We start from the raw sequence: 12,775 nt of genomic DNA on the forward strand, positions 1-12,775 counted from the left end.
TGAAACAAGAATGAAGAGTATTGCCTTATTTGACCTCATCTGGGAACATGCATGACAGGCAACCTACTTTGTCAATAGTCATAAAGGTACTGCAAGTATTGCTTTGGGACTTAGAATTTAGAAAGTAGGAGAATTTGTTGATATGGAAGCCACAGATGATGAGGATCACTGTATATAAATTAGAAACCCTGCCTTTTCTAGTCGCTTCCTGTCTTCTAATTGCCATGCTGATTTCCAGGGGTCCAACTGATAAGTGGGGCTTCCTGGGTGGCTCACTGGTGAAAAATTCACCTGCTAATGCAGGAGACACAGGAGAGGTGGGTTTGATCCCTGAGTCGGGAAAACTCCGTGGAGAAAGAAATGGCAATCCACTTCAGTATTCTTGCTTGGAAAATCTGGACAGAGGAGCCTTGTGGGCTATAGTCCATGGCGTTGCAAACAGTCAGACACGACTGAGCATGCATGCACTCTCCTCTTCTCCATGCAACTAATAACCAACTACAGGATTATAAAAGACTAGTTTAAAGGGGATTTCCTCTTTTGTATGGTACTATTCCTTTGTCAGGGGCTTCCCTCGTAGCTCAGTCGGTAAAAGAATCTGCCTGCAATGCAGGAGACCCAGGTTCGATACCTGGGTCAGGAAGATCCCCTGGAGAAGGAAATGGCAAACCACTCCAGTATTCTTGCCTGGAGAATCCCAGGGATGGGGGAGCCTGGTGGGCTGCTGTCTGTGGGGTCACACAGAGTTGGACATGACAGCGACTAAACCACCACCACCACCACCATTCCTTTGTCAAGAATGCACTCTTACCTCTTCTGCTACTGCTAAGTCACTTCAGTCATGTCCAACTCTGTGTGACCCCACAGACAGCAGCCCACCAGGCTCCCCCATCCCTGGGATTCTCCAGGCAAGAACACTGGAGTGGGTTGCCATTTCCTTCTCCAATGCATGAAAGTGAAAAGTGAAAGTGAAGTCGTTCAGTCATGTCCGACTCTTAGCGACCCCATGGACTGCAGCCTACCGGGCTCCTCCATCCATGGGATTTTCCAGGCAAGAATACTGGGGCCTTAATATTTCAGATGGATCAATGATAAAATAGATGTTCGTATCTAGTGATAGTCTCTGTAATATCTCACCTCTAAGAAGTCAATCAATTATATTTTCACAATAATATGTTTTTCATATTTGATATTAGAACCTATGAAGAGCCATAACTGGTTAGTTATTCCTTGTTTTTTTGTTCATTTGATCTTTGGAGAAATGTTGAAAATAATCGGATCACAAAGCTATCACTGGGTGACGTGCCAACCGTGTTAGATATACATAAGTTTTATAGTTTTGTCTTGCAGTCATTCATGGTAATTTCTGTGAATTTCTTTTCTGATGAGGAAGTTGCTCCACCTCCTCTCCATCTACAATGGAAGCACTGACATCATGATGCTCTCTCCTAGGTGTGCCGCCTCTTTCTTCTCCAAATCGCTATCATGTTAGTTCTTCTCAATGTCTTTGCTGTGGTTCTTTTGATGCTATGGTCATCTTATTTTGAGGTGTTGGTAATATAATTTTTTTCTGGCTATTATAGACAAACAATTGTCAAATCCATAAGATCTGACCAAAGTGGAAGAGGTTTGGATAGATATTTTATTCAGTGGTTGAGCTGTAATAAAGTCCATGCATTGGTCTGGAATCCCTCTGGTGCCAAGGTCTAAAATTTTATCATGGCAGAAAATGAGACATGATTCAAGCAGCTGAACAAGGTCTAGCAGGAGAGGATGGAGGGCACCCTCAACTCTAAGAGAGATGGCCAACAGATGACTAGGAAGTCTAGAGTTGCAACACATAGCAATGAGACTTCTGGCCCCATGATGGAATAAGCTTATGAGAGCCAACTAAAAATAATCTAAAATATTGGATGATATATTACAATTGACTTTAAAGACAGAAACCACCAGGTATTATAAGAACATGAAAGAAAGGAATCAAAGTGAGAGAGTTCACAGAAAGCTGATACCAAGTTATCTCACTTTGTCTTTCAGAAAGGACATAGGCCCTCTTGACTGGAGACAGGTTTTAGTAAAAAGGAGACTAGAGAAATGGTCATTTCATTGGCATTGCAAATGCCAATAAAAAGGGAAGCTTCATCCAAGAGTCTTATATAAAACACAAAATCTCTAATGACTGGTAGTTTAATAGCCTAGAAAAATTCAAACAATTAACTAGGGAAAATGTAAACAAACTTGCCATTTATCTGGGACTTGTGTTTGAAGCACTATGAGAAATTAAAATATTAAGTCTGAATCATTGCTGATGCAGGATCTAAATTGTATGACCTTGGGGGTGCAGGTAACAAGATTTAAGAAATTAACCTTAAAACCTAGTCCAAAATCACTGACTCTCCTGTGTCTCAAGCAAAAGCAAAAAACCATGAACTATCATTTCAAAACAAAGGGCATTTTGTAACTCCAACATGATTTTAAAAACCAAGCTAAGAATAAGTTCACCCTAACAGACTGTAAACCTCACAAGAAAATCACCATGAGGAAGAGTCAGCAGGTTTGACAAGTAGATGAATTAATGCCATAAAACAAAATACTAGTACAGTCTGAAAGAGATTAGAAGTAAATGTGCTTTAAATAAAGACATTTAAAAAAGAAAAAACATATTAGCACAAATAGCTCACATACCCTACTCTTAGAATCTACAGTCTCAATTTATATTGAGTGCTTGCAAATAAGAAAGAAATCCACAGCTGTCTTCTATGCAGAAGCTAAGAGTAAAAGTTGAGAAAGTCAGATTTATTTGGGTACGTGATGAATCTTTTTGGGTTTGGTCCTATGTCAAAAGTAGCCATCCAAAAACTATAATGAAAATCCTATTGCACCAGAAAAGAAAGGCAATCCAGTCAGGAAATGAAAGAAAATTCAAAAAAGTTCAAACAAGCAACAGTGAGGTGAGAAAGAGAACTATAGGTTAGCTTCTGCGTCTATTAGAAATGTGTTAGAAATTCAAGATGTGGAAAGTGAAAAGTTCAGTAGTTTAAGACTTTATTACAAGGAAACAATAATACTGATGGAAATGAAATATCGCTACTATATTTTCATGATAAATCTTAAGTTAGTATTGTGCATTAAATATGACACCATTAAACGCCTACCATTTTAAATTATTTTGCATATTTATTTAGCTCACTATAAAACAGATTTTGATTAGAGAAACAGGAGTTTCATGTATGAAGTCAGAACAGGTTTTTACTTTTTTAGATTATAGTGTTTTTTGCATTGGAAAAGTATTACAATAAACAAAACTAGAGGAACCAAAGAAAATAAAATGTGTTCTAGGACATTGAGGGAATTCAAGAATATATGCTTGAGGTTTTCTTTCAAATTTAAGGAATAAAAGCACTGTATGTGGATGATTCTGATTACTCTGGTGTTTCCTTGGATGGTAAGGCAACTATTTTCTTGAGAGTGTCTTGCAGTAGACACAAAGGGGTACAGAGTTAGGTATAAAAAAGTGGAAATCACAGCAAACAAAAATCTTAGCTAACCCTTTTGCCAATATCATTATATTCCAGGAACATTTTTAAGAATTTTGCATGTATAAGCTTATTTAATTCTCCCAATAATTTCTTTAAGTTAGCACTCATGTAATTTTCATCCTACAGATGAAGAAAATAAGGCACTTGGTTAACTCCCTCGAGGTCACACAGATCGTAAGTAAGAAGGCAAACCACAGCAGACTGGCCTCAAAGTCCATGTGAACTCCATGTCATGGCCTCTCGAAAAAACTGGGTTTATTCTTGACTTTGCTGTAGATATTGGCTAGATCTGACAAATGTGCTTAATTGCTCAAAATAAATCAGATACTGCATTTATGGTGCACTGAAAAGCACTGTGCAAGATGCAAAGGAATGAAATGCCTGAAATCCATTTCTAGTAGAAACAGTTCAAGCATCAGAGCTGTGCATGGTCTCTAATTCTCTCATGTACTTGGAGTAAAATTGTTTCAGTTTGACTGGTCAGTTTAGTTTAATGCAAGTACATTGATTAAGCATTTTCTATTAATATACACCAAGCCCTAGCTGGTAGACAGAGACAGATAAATAATCCAGCCCTAGACTTCAGGGTGGTCATCTCAGTGAAAGGGGTAAGTTTCATAAATAAATAGCTTCAAAAGAAGATGATATATTGTAACAAAGGGAGACTTACAGTGCCATGGAATGCAGATGGAAAGTTGTAAAATAACTAATTCTTTTAGGTATTAATGAGTGAGAGAGAGAGAGAGTGAGACAGAGAAAGAGAGAGACAAAGAGAGGAAAACAGGATACAGAGAGACAAGGATAGAGATTGAGAGTATATTTATGCAAATCAGAAAGAAGTGTGAGGATAGAGTGGGGAAAACAGGGGTAAGATGGTTAATGGGGTTTTTGGCAGAGAGGACAACATGAACAAAGAAAAAGAAAGTCATGGGGGAGTTTGATTTAGGACCAAGGCTTATGAAGGCATTATTGCCCAAGATGAATTTTTAAATTTCATCATGTTTGAAGCAAAGAGAAATGAGAAGTCTTAAAAAGGGAATGGCATGATCAAGATATGTCTTACACAGCCAACTTTGGTGTTAATTAAAAGCTAAATTGAAGGGGAAAAAAGAGACTAGGGAAGGAGAATGTTAAGAAAATAATTACTGTGATCTTGAAAATTTCTACTTTACCACCCAAGCTGTGTTGTATGAGGTTTTTTTTTTTTATTAATCACATGGAAAAAATTGCCAAAGAATAAAGTGATCTTTAGTAATGCCGTTAAGAGTCGTTAATCTGGTTTTGAATTTGGTCCACATATAATCCAGATGTTGAAATCTAGATACTTATGCTGATGGGCCCATATTCATGGAAACAAAAACAGTTCAGCCTCAGTTCAAATCCTGGCTCAACCACTGAATGAGCTTTATGACACTTAGGAAGTTACTTAATTTCTCTATGTCTTCCATCCCTCATCTGTAAAACTTGGAAAACAAATTGAGAGACTCCCAATAGAAGTTTTTACCAGTTAAAGGACAATAGAAGTTTTTTTTTTACCAGTTAAAGGACATTAGCTTCAGAAATGCAGCAAGTCCTTATATAACAAGAAATCCTAAAGAGCTGCAAGTATACTAATGAATCATGCTATTTTTTTGAAAATTTATTTCAGAGTATCTTTTCTCTTTACTTACTTGACCAATGTGTACATGGAAGAATCAGATGAAAAGTGCAGATAGACATCTTTGGCTAAAAGCTGGGGCATGTCTAAAATAAGTAGACCTCATCCAGAAGCTAAATTTTAGCAAATTTTAAAGAGATTTTTAATTTCCAATTTGGAAGATAATATATTAAGAGGAAGAAAGCATTTAAAATGAGCCACATGGATTCCATTCAGTTCTATGTTCTCGTTAGTCTATAATTTATCTTCCTATTATGTTGGGATGCAGTCAAGTCCTACAGATTCATCCTTTCCTGGAAACTTTTCTCACAATATGTGTTCTTCATAGTTATCATGTGATATAATATAAAATCTATGTATATATTTCAAATTCTTGTACACATGACCAGTTTTGCTGTTTTATCTCATTGTCAAAGTCATTTATATGATTCTTAAACTTAGAATTTGATAGAAGGCAATGGTGTCTATTAAAATTTTTATGTTTTTTTTTTTTTTTTCTTCAGTGTTCAGAGGTAAACTCTCCCAATTGTCCCGTGATGAAAGATTGGAATAGAAGCCAAAATCCAAGAGCAGAAACTCAGTCAGAAGTTGGCGTTTTGCCTGTGACTTGGTGGACCTGTTAAATAACCTTTGAGGAAAAACAGATTCCAACTATATCAAACATAGTAAAAGAGTAAGTTCAGAAAACAGTGTTCCTGGTTTGGTAAAAGTCCATGAGCACTGGCTCTGTCCATAAATGGGTTGAAAGCAATGAAGAGCTGGAAGGAGTAGGTGTTTTCAATCTTTCTTGTTGAAAACCACTAGTGGAGACAAAGAACAAGGACAAACACAATGTACCTATGTTACAATTCGTGGATTTGTACCAATTGTTTTTTCCTTAAAGAATTTTTTAAATTTACTTTTAATTGGAGGATTCATTGCCCCAGCCCACCTCATCCCACCCCTCTAGGTTGTCACAGAGTATTGAGCTGAGCTCCCTGTGTTATACAGCAACTTCCCAACAGCTGCCTATTTCACATCTGATAAGGTATCTGTTTCCATGCTACTCTCTCAGTTTGTCCCACCCTCTCCTTCCCCTGCTCTGTTCACAAGTCTGTTCTGTATGTCTGTGTCTCTATTCCTGCCCTGCAAATAGGTTCCTCAGTACCATTTTCCTACATTCCATATATACGTGTTAATATACAAAATATGTTTTTCTCTTTATGACTTACTGCACTCTGTATAACAGGCTCTAAGTTCACCCACTTCACTAGAATGTATCAAATATTCTTATACTCTCATGTTTATGTTATGATGGCTTTGTAGACTGTAGAAACTATATAACCAAGTGCTGCAGTTCAAGGCCAGCTTGAGCCTTCTATCTCTTGGGGCTTAGGAACACATTACAAAATACTTCTTGATGAGAAAATCAGCAATCTAGGGACTAGCCAGAGATGGTTTCCCTGATTTTTTCCCTCTTTTCATTCTTTGGCTATACCCACTACATTTGGCTAAATGTAAAAATTTTTTTACCATGGAAGACTCTTATGTAGATTCTGCAATGAGAAATATTTGGATAGTTCCTTTCTACCACTTTCATGAGTTTCTAAAAGCCATATATATGAAGTTCTTCTGTGGAGAGTATAATTATGTTTTAATTATAGAGAGATGGAGAGAATCAGGTTTGTTGAGTTTTAAAACATTACAAATCTGATGAGTCAGTTTGTCCTTTCTGCATTAACTGTGAAACATGGGAGAATAATTTTTCTAAACTGTGTATGTCAACTGGATGTTATTTTCAATGGCTTTGCTTTTTTGAGAGCTATAATGATTATATAAAATTTCTATCATGATAAATGTATCTATAGAAAAGAAAAGATTTATCAAATTTACATAAGATATTGAAATGTGTTAGAATAAATATATATACAAGATAATTTAAAGTTGCAGCATAGTATGATCAACTAGCAAACATATCTATAAAAATCCCAAATAATGAAACAATATTTGTAGTGTCTAGGATTTACTTAGACTCTCTTTTATGACTGAAAGCTCCATAAGCTGCATTATGGGCATAAAAATCTATCACTATTCTGGAGGATCTCAGATGGGAATCACCATGGTATCACTTTTGATCACCATGTAAAAAAAATATGTAGTGCCTTTTAGGTTGAAGTAGAATTCTAATGAAAGCCAGCTGTTAAGTCATTTTCAAAATAAATGACTCCCCAGCTGGAGAAATTGTCTCAAGATAATTATCAGGTTAGATGTCATAAAGTGAACAAGACATTAAAGAAGCATTGTAGGTTATATTTGGAGTAGCTGTGACAAGCATTTTCAAATGTTTCTGAATAGTCCATACCAAACTCATTCCAGAGAATGCCCTTCCTGCCTAGACTTTGTAAGTTACAATGGAAGCCAGTTCTATTTCTCCTTTTCTCTTAGAGTCACAGATGCCAGTGGAAGGTCAGCTTGACATTTTACTTTGTTGAAACAAGCTTGTCAAATTATTCTTATGTTACAGCGGAAGATGATTATTTCATTTGGGGTGTAATATCAGTTTCAAAACATTCTCAGAAATAAGTATCCGAAAATTTTAATGTGGTATAATATTTTATACCAAGCAAGTGGCTTGGTCTTATATGCCTTCTTTGCAATCCATTAAATAGCTAAATACAGATCAAGGCTATAATTAGAACTTTCACTAGCAAGTTCTATTCCCTAAGGAAGATAATAGTTCAGTTGTATAAGGACAAATGAAAAGCTTTCACTTTCTCAAATCTAGTTTTTATCTCTTTCTCTGAAAGATTCAGCATTTGAGACACATTGTAGTAGTAGATTTTACTGCCATAAACAAATCCTAAACCTATATATTATACTTGCTTGGATAAAGTAAGAAAAAGATTTGTAAGTGTAAGGTTAGAGATAGATATGTGAGATTATAATGTCAAGTACTATTAAGTGTAATAAAAATAAGTAAGCAGTCATCAGCAGGAGGAGTTATGTTGTGTTTTGAGAGCCTTGGGCAAACTGTCTGAGTTTTTGTCTTAGAAAGAGCACCTAATGTCAAATTGAGTGTGAGAAAAGGTTCTTCCCACAGTTGCAAAGACATAGGACAATTGCAACTTGTTCTTATGACTTTATACTTCTTTAAGGATACAGATACAGCACGCTTTTAGTAGATAAAGTGAGCTGAGTCTGTAAGGCCTTTGCTGTCAATTACGCTTCAACATGGAGAAGGCAATGGCAACCCATTCCAGTACTCTTGCCTAGAAAATCCCATGGACGGAGGGGCCTGGTGGGCTGCAGTCCATGGGGTCGCGAAGAGTTGGACACGACTGAGCAACTTCACTTTCACTTTTCACTTTCATGCATTGGAGAAGGAAATGGCAACCCACTCCAGTGTTCTTGCCTGGAGAATCCCAGGGGTGGGGGAGCCTGGTGGGCTGCCGTCTATGGGGTCGCACAGAGGTGGACACGACTGAAATGACTTAGCAGCAGCAGCAGCATGCTTCAACATGCCATTATGCAAATAGAGATGGTAGTTTCACAGGGTCAGAGAAGGAAAGAGCCCTTATAACTATTTTGATAAATATTACAGGTTAGTGTTATATACAACAAAAAATTAAAAAAACTTTGATTTGAACTATGACACTCAAATCGAGGGAAATAGATTCAGACATTTTGTGGCTGTGTTCCAGTCATCAAAGATCTTAGAGAAACTTCCAGCTGTCTTTGAAAGTACGTGTGCGCAGCGTGGTCTCCAGTGAGGCCATTCTGAGTTGGGAATGGTAAAGCGTAAACGCTAGCCAACAGGACACAAAGCATTCAGCCACCAATCCGTGAGACCTCTTCCCAAGTGAGTCCCATACTTGAACTTGGGAATATTTGCTAGAAGTACTCTCTCTGATGAAATTTCGCTCCAGAAGCAACCACAGTCAGTGAGCCTGAAGAGAATTTGGCATTTCCTCAGAGGACGTCCTCATCAGCTAGAAACACAGATCAGACTGACCCTTTCAACTAGTCATTTTCCTGAAATTGTGGACTCAGTTTCCAAATGCTACAGCACCAGCCACTTTGCTCTGTGTAATCTGTCATATTTTCAAGTTTCTAACCCCATTTGTATCTCTAAGAATGGGGAAAGTGGAACATACAGATTGAAGTAGAATACAGGGCTTCCCTGCTGGTACAGATTGAAGTAGAATGCAATGTTGGGGTAAAGGACTAGTCTTTTGTTGTTCTTGTTGTTTAAAGTAGAACATTCAATTTTATACTTTATGTTCTAATTTTTATTTTATGATAATATAAAAAATTGGAAAGTGTAGAAATGTTAAAAACCTAATTGCTAAAGAGCACTGAGAAAATGACAGGTAGCAATTAGAATAATAAAGACAAAACTATTTTCTTGAAAGCAGATATGTGATTGGGTGTTTCAAAAAACCAGAATCATTTATAATCTCCAAAACATTACCCGAGTCAGCTTGTTCATATAGTAGTTAGTAGGTCCAGTATTTCAATTCACTACTTAGAATTCTAAGTCCTTTATTGCAAGAAGTCCACATAGTTTACATGGCACACTGTACACAGGTGCACAGTAGGGAATAACTTTGCCTAAAGTTGCATAGCTAAATGCATTCCCATCTGAGCACAGGCTGACCAAGGCTTGCATCTGGCCATTCAGTCCAGTTTGTTAGTGAGAACATGCCAAGTTGGAACTGGGTTGCACTCTTCTTCAGTTAGTCAGTCAGTTCAGTGGCTGAGTTGTGTCCAACATTTTGTGACCCCATGGACTGCAGCACGCCAAGCTTCCCAATCCATCACCATCTCCCAGAGCTTGCTCAAACTCATGTCCATTGAGTCAATGATGCCATCCAACCATCTCATCCTCTGTCATCCCCTCCTCCTCCTGTCTTCAATTTTTCTCTATCAGGGTCTTTTAAATGAGTCAGTTCTTCACATCAGGGGGCCAAAGTATCGGAGCTTCAGCTTCAGCATCAGTCCTTCCAGTGAATATCCAGGATTGATTTCCTTTAGGATTGACTGGTTGGATCTCCTTGCAGTCCAAGGGACTCTCAAGACTCTTCTCCAACAACACAGTTCAAAAGCATCAATTCTTTGGCACTCAGCCTTCTTTATGGTCCAACTCTCACATCCATACACGACTACTGGAAAAACCAGAGCTTTGACTATGTGGACCTTTGTCAGCAAAGTAATGTCTCTGCTTTTTAATATGCTGTCTAGGTTGGTCATAGCTTTTCTTCCAAGGAGCAAGTGTCTTTTAATTTCATGGCTGCAGTCACCATCTGCAGTGATTTTGGAGCCCAGGAAAATAAAGTCTCTCACTGTTTCCATTGTTTCTCCATCTATTTGTCATGAAGTGTTGGAACTGGATACCATGATCTTAGTTTTTTGAATGTTGAGTTTAAAGTCAGCTTTTTCACTCTCCTCTTTCACTTTCATCAAGAGGCTCTTTACTTCCTTTTCATTTTCTACCATAAGGCTAGTGTCATCTGCATATCTGAGGTTATTGATATTTTTCCTGCCAATCTTGATTCCAGCTTGTGCTTCATCCAGCCGGGCACTTCTCATATGTACTCTGCATATAAGTTAAATAAGCAGGGTGACGATATACAGCCTTGACGTTCTCCTTTCCCAGTTTGGAGCCAGTCCATTGTTTTATGTCTGGTTCTAATGTTGCTTATGGACCTGTATATAGATTTCGCAGGAGGCAGCTAAGGTGGTCTGGAATTCCCATCTCTTGAAGAATTTTCCACAGTTTGTTGTGATCCATGCAGTCAAAGACTTTAACACAGTCAATGAAGCAGAAGAAGATGTTTTGGTGGAATTGTCTTGCTTTTTCTATGATCCAATAGATGTTGGCAATTTGATCTCCGGTTCCTCTGTCTTTTCTAAATGCAGCTTGAACGTTTGGAAGTTCTTGGTTCATGTACTGTTAAAGCCTGGATTGGAGAATTTTGAGCATTACTTTGCTAGCATGTGAGATGAGTGCAATTGTGTGGTAGTTTCAACATTTTTTGGCATTGCCTTTCTTTGGGCTTAGAATGAAAACTGACCTTTTCCAGTCCTGTGACTACTACTGAGTTTTCCAAATTTGCTGGTATGTTGAGTGCAGCACTTTCACAGAATCATTGTTTAGGATTTGAAATAGCTCAGCTGGAATTCCATCACCTCCACTAGCTTTGTTAATAGTGATGCTTCCTAAAGTCCATCTGACTTTGCACTCCAGGGATGTCTGGCTCTAGCTGAGTGATTACATCATCCTGGTTATCTGGGTCATGAAGATCTTTTTGAATAGTTCTTCTGTGTATTCTTGCCACCTCTTCTTAATATTTCTGCTTTGGTTAGGTCCATATCGTTTCTGTCCTTTATTGTGCCCATCTTTGCATGAAATATTCCCTTGGTATCTCCAGTTTTCTTGAAGAGATATCTAGTCTTTCCCATTCTTTTGTTTTCCTCTATTTCTTTGCAATGATCACTTAGGAAGGCATTCTTATCTCTCCTTGCTTTTCTTTGGAGCTCTGTATTCAGATGGATATGTCTTTCCTTTATACTCTCCTTGCTCCTTGTCATTGTCACTATTCTTGCTTCTATGGTGGCTTACTTGATGCCTTGCTAGTTTTATGCAGTGATAACTGGTGATGTTACGCATTGAAGAATCTTAAAGGTGGTAATAGAAGCTGTGACCCTCCTCAGCTTGTCCAGTGGATAGGCCTGTGGCACCTGAGTGGTTTGGCCATGTTTTCTAAAGCATAGATGACTTGTAAAGAATGAGGCAGGTGAGAGTACAGTCATGGTTCTGCAGAGGCTCAATTACTGAAGTCCTGAGGATCTGAATCAAAGTATCTTTTTTTTTTGTTTTAATTTATAAGAGGGAGGGGACAAATGTATACTTATGGCTGATTCATGTTTATGTATGACAGAAACCAATACAATATTGTAAAGCAATTACCCACCAAAGTGAGTACTCTAACCAACACTCATAAACTATGTATGGTGCTGGGTGAGGTCAAAGGTCAATGTTACTACACCGTTATTGAAAGGAGGGGAGCACAGGTCAGTCTATCCCAGTGTTGTAAGGAGCTCTTCACATGTGTAAATTTCTTAGATGCACAAAGACAAGCTTTGGTACTAAAACTGAAGACTTCACGTACTCAAGAATCTTCACAACTTCTATTGGACATATTTTTTTTTAGGAATGAAGGAAAATTCTCCCATTTTTGAGCCATTCTTTTATGTCAGCTCTACAAAATTGCATGTAACTTTATAAATATTTCTAAAAGATGGAGTTTTGTAAATATTTAATGTTCTGCTAATTTGATTTTGAATTGTAAATGTCAAGTATTCTGTTTGGGGAATTTTTTGTTTTATTATACTTTGTTTAAAAAAAAAGAAAAACTGTACATTTTTAGAATGGCTCTATAAACAAATTTAATGTACTAAAATAATTTTTTTTAAGTAGCAAAATTAATCTAGTACTATACATACTGTCTCCAGAGATGAGAAAAAAGACAGACTTTTTCCCTTCCAAATTATACACTGTGACATTATTGAATTTCTATCAAGAATTCTAATATTCAAG

General features: G+C 37.4%; 1 protein-coding gene across 1 annotated transcript in view; it reads left to right on the plus strand.

Moving 5' to 3' along the window:
* PI15 (peptidase inhibitor 15) overlaps positions 1–12,775 on the plus strand; it is a 204,784-nt gene that overhangs the window by 55,954 nt on the left and 136,055 nt on the right. Inside the window, exon 2 of the mRNA XM_055546316.1 lies at positions 5,700–5,869. The gene's annotated coding sequence lies outside the window, so the exon portion shown is untranslated. The remainder of the gene's footprint in view (positions 1–5,699; positions 5,870–12,775) is intronic.

The sequence above is a fragment of the Bubalus kerabau genome, chromosome 14 (assembly GCF_029407905.1).
Source record: "Bubalus kerabau isolate K-KA32 ecotype Philippines breed swamp buffalo chromosome 14, PCC_UOA_SB_1v2, whole genome shotgun sequence".
Classification (NCBI taxonomy): Eukaryota; Metazoa; Chordata; class Mammalia; order Artiodactyla; family Bovidae; genus Bubalus; species Bubalus kerabau.